Genomic DNA, 14,320 nt, shown 5'->3' on the forward strand with positions numbered 1-14,320 from the left:
TTTGACTGGAAACATATTTTGAATTTTATCTTTTACCAAGACATTGCATGCCTTGTGACGTGAATGAAAGTTTGATAACCCTTACGCCAAATTCCCAAGGCCCTCTCTCGCCCTTCTCGGCCTCCATTTCCTACGGGATCTTTTCTTTTTCTTTTTCTTTTTCTTTTTTCTGTTCTTTTCTCTGTTTTTTTTGGTGCTAAATATATGATCTTTTCTGATTTAATATATTGAAGAAACTTGTGAAGTTTGAACAAACTTTTATTATTATGAAGTCTGAGTTGGTCTGCAGTAAAGTGTTTTCTAGAAAAGAAACATAATTCCTTTCCTGGTGTATTTCTCATTTTATTTTAGAATACACTTTTTCCGCTTGCCAGACATTGCATTAATGACTTATAACGGGCAGTATTCCGTATATTTAAAGGTATATATAGACGTATATGCTTTAATGAATATATCTGACTTGCCCAACTTTTCTTGTTAGGTCCAAGTAGTTTTCCAATTAATATAATAAAAATTATATCTTGAAAATTCAAAGTTTTTCTTTTGGACCAAAATTGAAAATTCAAAGTTCGAATTTGTTTATTATAATTAATGACCTTTTGAAGATATCTTAGACTCGGGTGGTTGTAAATGTTGACGATGGCTCTCTAGATTGTTGAACGTAACACCTAAATTATCCTCCGCAAGAGGGGGAAAAACGCCTAAATTATGCATCTAACAAGCATATAACCTAAGATTTTACCATTTTTGAAAATATCTGTAACGCTTATAAAGTTTTTTAAGTATAGAAAACAATTAAAAAAATATTAAGTTGACAAATTAAAAATAATTCCAACAATTTAAATAATTTTTCTTTCATTCTTTTTGCCTTAAAAGATTGCTGATTGTAAACTCCAATATTTTGGTCTGCAAGACTGAACGGACTAGTCCAATGCACTAAGCGCCGAGTTTTTGTGGTTGAGAGAGTGGGCCCGCTTTGAGTGTATGGTTGATTTTTGAAGTTAGCTTGTAAAATTTGTTGAAAACCCCACAAAAAGATATTAAAAAATAAAAGCATGTAAACAAATGAAACAAAAAATTTGAATATAATTCAACAATGGCTGCGGGCATTAAACAATGCATCTTGTTAGAGAATGAAGTTTGGATAAGGTGGGTGTGCCTCCACGGTACATTATATGTAGACATTATGTCTTGTTAAATAAAGTTTGGATAAGTTGTGTCCCAGGGGCTTAATGGGATCAGAGTATGCTTTCAAGCTTAGAAAGTGTGATTACCTACCAACAAAATTCTTACATCAGCAGTGAGATTCAAATTCAAGACCTTATAGATTTTGAGCCAATTCTTTACTAACTGGACCAATTTTTATTGGTATGTAATATTATATTTAATTAACATACTTGATTGAGATGGTAAGCAGGCTCATCCTTTTATAAAAAAGAATACAAGTTTAAATCCCTAGAAACATACTTATTGTGAGGACTATAGTTTTAAACGCTCTTGACTTGATAGGAATTAATCTTAAGTTCATAATGATAAGAGTCAGGGTTTATTTAAAAAAAAAACAATTAGTGTCGTCTTTATTTGATGCGTACTATGAAATTTAAGAAATGAGGTTAACAACACATGAATTATGCGTTTTGGTATAGTTTATATATAGACACACACACACACACACACGTATTAAAAAATTAGCGCTATTATTAAAAAAACAAATGGAAAACGTTTTCTGGAGAGTAGATATAGCCGCATAATTTGACCTCAATGCTCTCTCTCTCTCTTCCCCTTTCTCTCTCTTATTTTGGTTTTTTTTTAATAATAGTCCTAATTTTTTAATGCTACTTAATTTTTTTTATTCACTTAGGGGAAAAAAAAACATACTTGTACTACGACCAACACGACTCTATTAGCATTATCAGGTAGGGGTGCACATGGGTAGGGCTGGGCAGGGCAGGGCAGGGCAGGACCTCTGCCCGATGCTCAGCCCGAAATATGAGCGGGCTGCATTTTGCAGCCCACTGCCCGGCCCTGCCCATAGAAGCCCTAACCATTTTAGGCTAGGCATGGGCGGGTTTCGTTGCCCAAATAGTGATGACCTGCCGATATCACATGTAAAAAAACTTTCATCCATAACTGAAAATTATATTTCATAATTTTACATTTTCACACGTTGAAATTATCTAGAAATAATTTAAAACAATCTTAGCAAATGTCTGAATAAATAATATTCATAATCCATTTAGAACAAAACAACTCTCAAGATTGTAATTAAAGCCTTAAAATTCAAACGGTTTGCATCAATATTCATAAAGTTGAGAAAAGAATAAAACATTTGAAAAAATTGAAGACGGGTTGAAGCACATTGAGATATTCTATTGAGGGTTGGAGATGACGATGTAATAGAAACTTGATTATCCATTCAAATGGTAAAAATTAAATGTTACCTAAAAGATTGTAAAACGATATTAAAATTGAAGCAATGGGTTAAAAGGAATAATATAGACCATATAAAAATATGGTGAAATAATTGTAAAAAGATAAATAAAAAATCTTAAAATCTTATAATAATTTAATATAACCATTTTTAATATAGAAATACTTATTATGTGATATAATGCAATTAGTAGTCCATACAACTAAAAGACTTCTTTGCATCATATGATTTGTTCATAAGAAAATAATACAAAATAACTAAATATAAATTAAATAAAAAATAAAACATGTAATTCAGATAATTAAACCCTAATTTTCTTTCTCTGCTCCTACCCCAATCTTGTTTTCTATCTTGTATAAATATTCAAAATTGTTGATTTATACAAATATGTAATGTATGAATTCCATTCTCTAACAAAGAAAGTTTTTAATGGCATATAAGGGAAGACGGACTTATAAATAGCCAACATTACAACAGCAACACACAATAGGTGTACTCAATAAAGCTCATGAAGAACAAGTTAAAAGCAAGATACTATTGTTTCTTTAGAAAAATTAGATCCCTAAAATGGAAAACTAACAGACATGTAACAATAATAAATTAAATTGCAATGAGGAGGGAATAACTGTTTTTTTTTGGGGTAAAGAAATTTAATATATTAATATTATTTTATAAATTATAATATATATAAATATAATCTGGGCAGGGCCAAATGGGCAAGGCAGCATGTCTTGCCCGACTCCCAGCCCTGCCCATGAAATGCCCAGCCCAAAGATGCCCATTTTTTTTCGGGCTCCTTTTTTTCGGGCTGGGCAGGACAAATTTTTTTCGGGCTTGGGCGGGTTAAGCGGGCATTTGGGCTTCATGCACACCCCTATTATCAGGTGATGGCTTATTTTTTTAAACAGAGAAGAAGAGATTTTGTGCCATATATAAATACATAAAGAAATGTTGTCTCATAAAATATAAAAATAATGTTTGGAAATGAAACCAATCAGCACTAGAAAAAGCACATCAAGGAAAGCCACAGAAACTCCAACTAGCTCGGAGGCAGAAGGATAAGTAGGAATAGTAAAGCCGGGGATTGTTGAAAAACTTGAGATTCAGTGCTCATCATTTCTTTATGAGCACTAAAATCTGAATCATTCAAATTTAATTTGCATAGTTCAGATTTAATTTTTTTCTTTTATTTTTTTGAAAAATTATTTTAATGTGTACCGAATTTAATACAAAAATAATTTCTTAACAGTCATTTATTTAAAAGATAATTTTTTCATTGAAAAATAATTAGTTAACGTCTTGACAAAATCTATTTGGAGAGTGAAACTTCAACAAGAACTCAAATCCTCAAATGAAAAAAAAGCCATCAAGTAAAGAAAAAAGGGTTTCTCAATTTTCCCATGCTAAACAATAAAAAATGCAAGAAAAAAAAAACAACTAAAATTATTTTGGTTTTTAAATTTTTAAAAACAGACTTCTTAAGGGTTTGTTTACAAACAACTAAATAAATTGCCAAATGACTTCTTTTATATTTTTTTGTTCTTAAAAATGATTTTTTTCCCAAAATAATATCAATTATCATGTTACTCGTCTTTCCTTTCTCCCTTGCATTACCTTTTAAGGGTTTGTTTGGATCAACATTGCAAAAGTACTTATAAGCACTTTTATGTAAGTCGAGACAAAACTCTTTTCACACACTTATTTCGTATTTTATAAATCACGTTTAAAAAACTATTTATAAGTTATTCCAAACAAGCCTTAAATGGTTTTGCAGAAATCAATTGTCATATTTGGAAGTGGACTGGAAATGGAAAAGAGTCGCAGCAGTGTAACCACAGAATAGACTGGGCAGCTAAGTCAGTTTGTTTGTCTATCTTTCTAAATAATATCTTAGTTAAAAAAATGTGACCTCTAGTTTTAATCCTTAAAATTTAAAATTATTAATTTTAATCTTTAATCTTAATTCATAAAATTCAACTTCATTTTGATACTTCTAAAAATTTTGATTCTTGAAATTAAGGTGGTTTCAAATTTGAGGAACAAAATTAAAATGAAGTCAAATTTTAAGAAATTAAAAAGACCTCATTTATAGACTACAAATGAGGTCTTATAATTAAGACTAGAAGTAATATTCCACTTACAAATTATTGGTTAAGATAGTAAGTAGTCTTACCTTTGTAAAGAGAAGAATATAAGCTCGAATCTTGAGAAACACACTTCTCTTTTTAAGATCTACGCTTTAATGAGTTGATCTAATTTTTAACATCATCATTAAGAATATTTTGTTCAATATTTTAAAATACTTAATTTAATTATGTGTAATCATGTTGAAAAGTTTAAAATTATTAGATTACCCTTATAATCTAATTATCCACTCTTTAAATTTAAAAATTTAAATAAATAAGTGTGATAATATTTAAATAAATAATTTAAAAATAATGTATTATAAATTGTAAAATTTTAAGGAAAATAAAATTAAATTATCACTTAAATTATCTTTACTAATTTATCTTTTATCATAATAAATCCCTATTTTGTTAATTGTTTTGTTAATCCGCATCTGAAATATTATTTAAGCAAATTTATATATTTAAAACCAAATCAATCATTAAATAAATAATTTTTATAGGTAAAAAAGTTTAAATATGAATTAAAATTGAAAAAATATCATAAAATAGAAATTTAAAAAATAAGAAGGACATCTGTATTAGATGACACAAAAAAAAAAAAAAGAATTGATGAGTTATTATCTTGTTCGCTGGCTACAATAAATAATTAATTTGGTTATTTGAATTTGATTGGATAGTTACTACAATCTGATTTTTTTTTAATATCAAATGACATCTTTTTTGGGATTTAACGTGATCTTCTGTGATTCTGATTTTTCTTTTATTCAAAATCTTTTTCCTCTCCTATAATTGGTTTACTATCCTTTTTAAGATTTTGCTTCTAATTTCCTTCTTTTGAGGATTATCTTTTGACTAGCCATTAAACTCTTTAATTTTGAGATCTGCCACTATTTAAACTACTGTTGCTTCGTCTGATTCGCTGCTCTTGATTCTTTCAAGAACAATAACAGAAGACAAACTTGAGAGATACGTAAAAGGAACAAGTGTGGATCAGGAAAAGCCAAAATAGACCGAAACTGATTTATTTATTTATTTTTCTTTTTTCCCCTAACTTTCTTCCAGGAATTAAACATGTATGGTGAAGGAGGGCAAGAGATAGATATTAAATTGTTCATGAAATCTGTTAATGGGCGATTTAAGAGACTAAATGTTAGGTTGGATGACTTGCAATCTACCTTTGTTAACTCATCAATCCACCCTAGAAGCCATATGGTTGAGGAGGAGGAAGATGAAGACTTTTCATATTATGAAGATAATGATGATTTGGGCAATATAAGGCTAAAAATCCTGACTTTTCAAGGAAAGAATGATCCTGAACTTTATTTAAGGTGGGAAACAAAGATTGAATGGATCTTTGATTTTTTTAACTTTTTTAATGAAATGAACGTAAGATTGACAGTGGTAGAATTTTCTGATTATGCTAGTATTTGGTGGGACTCATTGGAGATAAATAGGAGGTGAAATTGTGAAAGGCCCATTTGAATTTGTCAAGAGATGAAGGCATTAATGTGCAAAGAGATTTATCCCCAGCAGTTACTATAGATGTTTGCATATAAAATTATGAGAATTGAAGCAAGGATTCATGAGTGTGGACAAATATTATCAAGAGATGGAGACGATCATGTTTAGAGCATATATAGAGGAGGACAAAGAGCCAACAATGGCTAGATTTATAGATGGCTTAAATCCAGAAATTGCTGATATTATGGATCTACAAGACTAAGGATAAGGAGGATTTGTTTGATGATGCTGTGAGGATTGAGAAACTTTTAAAACCAAGAAAGAAAGGTTCAAATTCCAATTCTGAGTGAAAGCCTAAAGGCAGAGACTACAAAATAATCCACAAGCCAACGGAAAATTCCAATTCCAAAGATACAAATGAAACTAATATTGAGTGCTTTAGGTGTCTTGGATGTGGACATATTGCTTCACTACAAAAAATATGTATTTTGTAGCAGTTAAAATAAGACATTTCTAGCGGTTTTAACCACAACAAATAACATTTGTAGCGGTTACAAAAACCGCTAGAAAATCAAGTGCAAAAAAATTTTCTAGCGGTTATGGCAACTGCTACACAGTATAGTCAAAACGTCAGAAACTTTTTAGGTTAACTAACCGCTAGAAAAATCTAGTAGTAGGAGACGAAATTTCTAGCGGATAGAAACTGCTGGAAAAGGCAAAAAAATTTGTAGCGGTTATATAACCGCTAGAAAGTTCTAAACCAAATCAAATATTGCCAGGAAATTAAATTTTTGAATTGGCGCCAAAACATTTCCAGTGGTTTGAACCGCTAGAAATTTGGCGCAAAATTTAAATTTCACGAAATTTGTCCGGCTATTTTTTTTATTTCTAGTGGTTTTGAACAGCTAGAAATGTTTTTCCAGGCACAAAAAAAAATTTGTGGTTTTTGATTATTAAAAAATATAATATTATAAATTTAAAAAGCATTAAATAGATTATATTGGAGAATTTTTGTTAATTTGTATAATTAGTTATGTATTACTTTTTATATATTTGAATTTTGTAATAAACAATATGTAATTAAATTATGAGAGTGTCAAAAGAAGTGAATTTAATTGAATAAATAATTGAATTGAAGATTTAATAAGATAGTTGAATTGAAGATGAGATAGTTTGTAATATTGAACCTAAACTGTTATGTTGAGAAGTATTTGAATCAGTTGAGGAGGGCATGACAAGTGTGAAGGAGAAAAATCTGAAAGAAAATGAGAAATAAATATGTTAGTAAATTATAAGTAAAGACAAATAAAAGATATAATGACTTATAAAATAAAATTCACTTACCATATAGTGAAGAGAAAGAGAATTATGAGGAAGAATAGGAGAGGAAAGAAAAGAATTGGGGTAAATAAATGTAGAGGTGATATGATATTTATAGAGATCAGGGACACATTTGTAGCGGTTTTTTTGTAGCGTTTTGGTGCATTTTGTAGCTGTTTGTCCATTTTCTAGCTTATATGTAACCGCTAGTATTTGGAGCGGTTTGAAATTTGTAGCGGTTACCTAACCGCTACAAATTATAATTTTTTATTTTTTAAAAATCTAAACTAATTTTAATTTATACATGTGTATTTATGAGAGAAAATTTTTTTAATAATAAATTTGTAGCGGTTATGTAACTGCTACAAATTATAATTTTTTATTTTTTAAAAAAATAAACCAATTTTAATTTATACATATGTATTTATGAAAGGAAAATTTTTTTTAATAATAAAATTTTTTGATGCTGCTATTCTTCATCATCATTCGGCCTGAAAGGACATATTTAAAAAAATTATGTTAGAATTATAATGTATTTAGAAGAAATTAGTAATTAGTAGTTAATTATTTAAATAATTTAAAAAAGACGTACACTTGATAATTGGCAAATTATCATCTCCTTGAGGAAAGAAGTCTTCAAAATTCGGGGGTTAGAAGGGTTTGATGTCGTAAATAATGTCATCATCACCCATATCATAAAGATCCCGTGGCTTGAGGTGTACGACCATATTCTAGTCTTTATGTTTCTCGTCCTCGACACAGTAAACCTGGTATGCCTCGGAAGCAAGGATATATGGCTTATCATCTTCAGATGCGCCCGTATGAATAAGTCTAGAGAAATTAACTGAGGTGATGCCCAAGTGGTCAGTAGCGAGTCCCTATGAAGTTATCATATTTGCCCAGGAGCACTTGAACAGTGTCACGGTGAAAAGCTGGTAACTTAACTCAATAATGTCAATTAGCTTTCCATAGTAAGTGACGCCTCCAAAGCGCATATTGCCATCATTGCTGCTAGCATAACATCTCGTCCCGAATGTCTCGCAAACTCCAGAGTTTTGTGTGAGCAATCCCTGATCACGTCCAACCGTACAGAACTTGAAGCCGTTGACATTATACGCAGTAAACCTTCGTGCATGGTTTAACGGACCGAGGGAAAGAGCTTTGAATTCATCTGTGTATGGGCTGTTGTCATTACGTATTCAACATGTAAACCAACTAGGAAACTCTTTGTGGACTCTTTTATCAATGTCAACAGAACGCGCACGCCCCCGTAGCTGACGCCTGAGGTAACTTGTAAACTCACTACAGTAAAGTGTAATTTGTTAGAAGAGTCAGTAAGAAACAAATATAAAGTGTAAAAGCTAGTGAGTTTATATGATATACTTACTGCATGAAGGGTTCAACCTGGCTGCAATTTATCAAAACGTGTCTGTGTGCCTGGAGTTTCTTTGTAGGAGTGAGTCTGAAGAATTCATATCCTCCAACTGGTTTTCTGACAGGAGGAAATAAAGTTGATGTGGAAGGACCAGGAGGAGAATCATCTACGCGACGCGGGCGATTAAAAGATGTCTCCATGTCATCAAAGTACCTTGAACAGAAAGTTAGGACCTCATCTCCGAAATAACCTTCTGCTATTGACCCCTAAGGCCACACCTTATTCCTAACATATGATTTTAATTTTTCCAAGTACCTGCAAGTTAATATTGCATTAATAATTGCGAGAAAATGAAACAACAATGTGAAATTTAAAGAGGCGGGGATAAAAGATAATCTAGTACCTCTCTATAGGGTACATCCATCGATAGTGAATTGGGCCAGCAACCTCTGCTTCTTGAACAAGGTGGACAGTCAAGTGAACCATAACAGTGAAGAATAATGGAGGAAATATCATCTCCAAGTGACAAAGTATAAGAATAATTTTATTTTGCAGTTGATCAAGCTCTTCCGCTATCAAGACTTTCGCACACAACTTCTTGAAAAATGAACACAATTCCACCAAAACTGCTGATACATTGGAAGGAAGTGTGTTTTTCAAGGCCAATGGAAGTAACTGTTGCATAAGAACATGGGAGTCATGACTTTTTAACCCAGTAACCTTTCGAGCTTGCAGATCGATACACCTTGAGATGTTGCTAGAATATCCATATGATACTTTTATGTTCTTCAGCGTCGAGAGGAAGATATCCTTGTTCTACTTCGTCAAGGTGAATTTAGCTAGTTGAAACTTGTTGTTTTCATCAGGCCAAGTCTCTTCACGAATTTCCCAGGCCCGTAAATCTTCTCTAGCTGCGAGATGGTCTTTGGACTTTCCAGTTTCGTTGAGCAACGTATATAGCACATTATCGCACACATTTTTTTCAATGTGCATAACATCCAAACTGTGTCGTAGCAAATTAGATTTCCAATAAGGAAGAGTGAAAAATATGCTTCTCTTCCGCCATTGCATAGGTTGCGTAGCAGATGTCCCACGAGATCGTCGTCCCAATCGTTCGGGATCCATACTCTTACCAAACTCGACATTAACATCTTCTAATTGCCATAAAATATCCACACCAGACAAAGTAACAGGAGAATCTCTCTTCTCTGTTTTCCATCAAAGCGAATCCGTTGCAATCTAAGTCTGTGCATGGAATCGAGGAACCGTCGATGTCCTATGAAGCACCACTTGCGACTGTGTGGAAGGCGACATGGCACATAATCAAAATTGCACTCAGGACAGGCCAACCCAGTATGCACATTCCAGCCGGACAAAGTTCCTAAACTGGAAAAATCACTTATTGTCCACATCAAGGCTGCACGGAGATTGAATAGTCGCTTGTCATATGAGTCATATGCCTCAACACCATTCGTCCACAGGTCAATCAATTTGTGTATCAACGGTTGCAGGTATACGTTTATATCATTTCCCGGTGCTTTCTTGCCAGGAATGATCATGGAAAGCAAAAAGGACCTCTGCTTCATGCACATCCAAGGTGGTAGATTGTATGGAATTAACACCACCGACCAGATACTGTAACTTGTGCTCATGTTTCCGAAGGGATTGAAACCATCGGTTGCCAACGCAAGACGTACATTTCTAGGATCACTGGCAAAGTTTGGAAATTTTGCATCAAATGCTTTCCACGCCTCCGAATCTCGTGGGTGCCTTAACCTGCCATTTGGATTTTCTCAGTCGCACGCCACCTCATGTGCTGAGCCATTTTTGATGACATATACATTCTTTGCAACTGTAGTTTCAAAGGAAAGTATCTAAAAAAATAATGTATTAAAAATTTCAAATACCGAATATTTAAAGACTGAACAAGTAACATATCATAATCAATTGTATTGAGAATTTCAAATATCGAATATTTAGAGACGGAACAAGTAGCACATTGTAATAAATTGTACCTGAGAATTTTGGCTGGTTTTTTCTTTTGCTTTTTCTCCTTCCGTAACGACTTATAGCGTGACGTCTTGCATCTCGTACAAATCTCCTTATTTGCATCATCTCCCTAGTATAACATACAGTCGTTTGGGCATGCATCTATCTTCTTGTAGTTCAAGCCAAGCTTGTTAATAATCTTCTTTGCTTCATAAAAAGACAGAGGGAATTCAGCTTGGGGGAAAGCATCTCCCAGTAATTCCAACAACATGGACATCACCTTATCAGTCATACCACACAAGCATTTGATATGATACAGCCTCACAAAGAATGACAACTTCAAATACTTTGTGCACCCAGAATAAAGAGGCTTGTCATCTTCGCTCATAAGGTCAAAAAATTCCCGAGCAGTTTCATTTCTAAGAAACTCCGGTTGAGGCCCCTTTATTTCATCTTCGTTGGGATTCGGGCTTTCGTGAACGCCAAAAACATCATGCACAGCATCATTCATGGCATTGGCTTCATCCACTCGAACTCCCACCCGTGAAACTACTGGAACTGACTCAGCAACCTATCTGGCCGTTCCCTATGTAGTTGCCAAAATACGTACTCTCGTGGGAAGGACTTAAAGATCAAATGTTCTCTAACAATATCTCTGGGATGCCACTTCTTGAAATTACATTTAGGACATAGACACTGAATCTTACCATTTACGGCGGCATTGGCAAAAGCAAAATCTAAAAAATAGCTTAGACCAGCTAGGTATTGCGGAGACGACCGGTGTAAGTTGATCCACGACTGATCCATCACTAATATTGCTCAAATTTCGTGAACATATGACACAGGAAGCTCAAAGAGAAGTTAAAATGAATTTCAGTTGGAGTGTTTTAGCTTATAAAGGAGGCTGCCAATGGTTATGTAACGGTTAATTTTTTGTAGCGGTTATTAACCGCGAGAAATTTCTAGCGGTTTCAACGAATAGAAATTTTTTTAGCGGTTCATAACAGCTAGAAAATTCGCGCCATGACGAAATTTGAATGTGACAACGGTTATACAATTTTTAGCGGTTTAGAACTGCTACAAATTTTCTTGATTTTCTAGCGGTTATAAACTGCTAGAAACTCGAGGAGGGAAATTTGAATTTCGCTTGAATTTTCTAGCGGTTCAAGAACTGCTAGAAATTAAATATTCCAAAAGTATTTTAAATACTCCGCAATAAATTATTAACATTTTTAGTATAATGTATTAATTAATACTTGATATAAACAAAATTATTAACAAATTATTAATATTTATAAATATTTATCAAATTAATAAATTCTATGATTTGTTAAATGTTAAAATACATATTTCAAGAATAAATTTTAATGTTAAAATAATATATGTTTAACATGTTTTATATAGTAATTAATAAATTATAGAAATATTTTAATTATACAAATAAATAATTAATAAATTTAATTAATAAATTAATAAATAATTATAGAAATAAATTGTAGAAATATTAATTAACATGTTTAGCATGTTTAATAAATTTTAATGTTTATATAGTAATAAATTAATAAATATTTTAATGTTAATTAATACTTGACATAAATAAAATTATAGAAATAAATAATTAAAATAAAAAAATAAACATAAAATTTAAATAAATATCTAAATAGAATATAAAATCATAAAATCAAAATTCAAATAAAATCCTGTACAATGAAAACAGGGGAAATCAGGGGTGAGGGGCAGAAGCAGCATCATCGTGATCGTCCTCCGCTGGATCCTCCTGCTGGGGTTGGGCAGGCTGCTAAACGTGCTGGGCCTGGACTGGCTGATGGAGGGCAGGGGCAGGACTGGTGGCAGGCATATGTCGGGGATCTCAAGAATCGGGATGTTTGGAGCCATACTGATCATCACATCATGCATAGCCGTAGCAGCTGCCTTGAACTGGTCAAGCTACAACTGGAATTGAGCATCACGCTCCTGCAACTGACGATCACGTTCCCTGATCCTGGCCTCCACCCTGGCCTCGATGCTGGCCTCCAACTCTTGTCTGAGCTCCTCTTGCAACTCCTTTAAGGATGAGGAACACGGCCACTTCGCTCTCGCGCTCGCCCGAGAGCTCCCCGCAGTATATGAAGGGCTAGCGCCACCTGAGCAGGGCAACCTAGTCGGTGTAGGTCCAAGTCTGAGCCCGCTAACTTGACTAGGGTGCTGTGCCCGGCCACGACCTGCTAAAAGTGAGGCGGTGGGATCCAAGGTAGACCCCTGAGACTCACGCAGCTCGGTATCGACTTGAGTCATCCGTGCCTATCAAAATTAATATAAAGAGGCTAATTAGTATGAAATGATATTTATATGTGATATTATATTAATATTTAATTCATTACTTACCGCTATTTTCTCAACCTCATTCGATGCACGCCTGTCTCGAAGTCTATACAAAATCAACCACATCTCGGCATAAGTGGGTGTGTATCCCCGCTCCTGCTGCGTCTTTTCCCTCTGTAAATAAAATGAAAGAAATAATTAGTTACAAATTAAATACATATACATATTTAATAAATTTATTTCAAGTACTCACAATCTCGTCATAGGTGATCGCAAAGCTCCTGGATCCAGCCCTATGACGTATCGTCTGATGCCTGATGCTCCCAGCATTTCTCGCGGAAAGAGCCTAAAGCAAAATGTAAAAAAAATTAAATTAAATTAGGCAAATTGGACAAAAAATAAAGAAATTATAATTAATACAATATTATCATACCATCTGGTCAGCCGACATCCTAAAATAGACGTAACTGGACCAGTTTTGCTTCGGGACTCCACCAGGTACATCTGCCAGTATCTCCTGCAGGGGCCTCGTCTCGTCACCTTTCTTCTCCCTCCACAGGTCAGCCCTCCTGTTCTTCCATGCCACCCCAAACCTCTTGATCGTGTCGACCCTCAACTCCTCCCCCAGTATAAATTTACTCTGTGATTAAAACAATAAATTAAGTAAATAACAAATTATAAACAAACAATTAAGCAATTTCAATAAAAATATATATTTATTTAACTAATTTAAAAATATTATAAATAAAATATAAATTATATCAATAACAAATCATAATTAAACAATTAAGTAATTTAAATGAAAAAATATTTTTACTCAACTAATTTAAAATTATTATAAGTAATAAATTAATGAAATCAATAACAAATTATTTTCAAACAATAAAGTAATTTAAATAAAAAATATATATTCATTTAACTACTTTAAAAATATTATAAATAACAAATAAATTAAATAAATAAAAAATTACAATCAAACAATTAAATAATTTGAAAACAAAATATATAATCATTTATTTAAATTAAAAAAATTATAAATAATAATTTTATATTACCTTTATCATTTCCCAACCTTGCTGCTTCTTCTTTGAGGTGATCTTCTTCCAGTCCTGCACGTAGATGGGGAACAGCGTCCACTGCTGAGCAAGGAGGCGCACGTACTTGTTGTACAACTGGCCACCTTTCTTCATCGGTTGGCCCAACTCATTGAGTGGCACAACCACCCGTCATCTCGTCATCATAGATAGCTCTCTAGCTGTCAGCCTCTTATAGGACCTGCTCCCCTCAGAGTCT

Source organism: Neltuma alba, unplaced genomic scaffold (assembly GCF_004799145.2).
Source record: "Neltuma alba isolate B1F8T4 unplaced genomic scaffold, ASM479914v2 tig00013328_pilon, whole genome shotgun sequence".
Taxonomy (NCBI): domain Eukaryota; kingdom Viridiplantae; phylum Streptophyta; class Magnoliopsida; order Fabales; family Fabaceae; genus Neltuma; species Neltuma alba.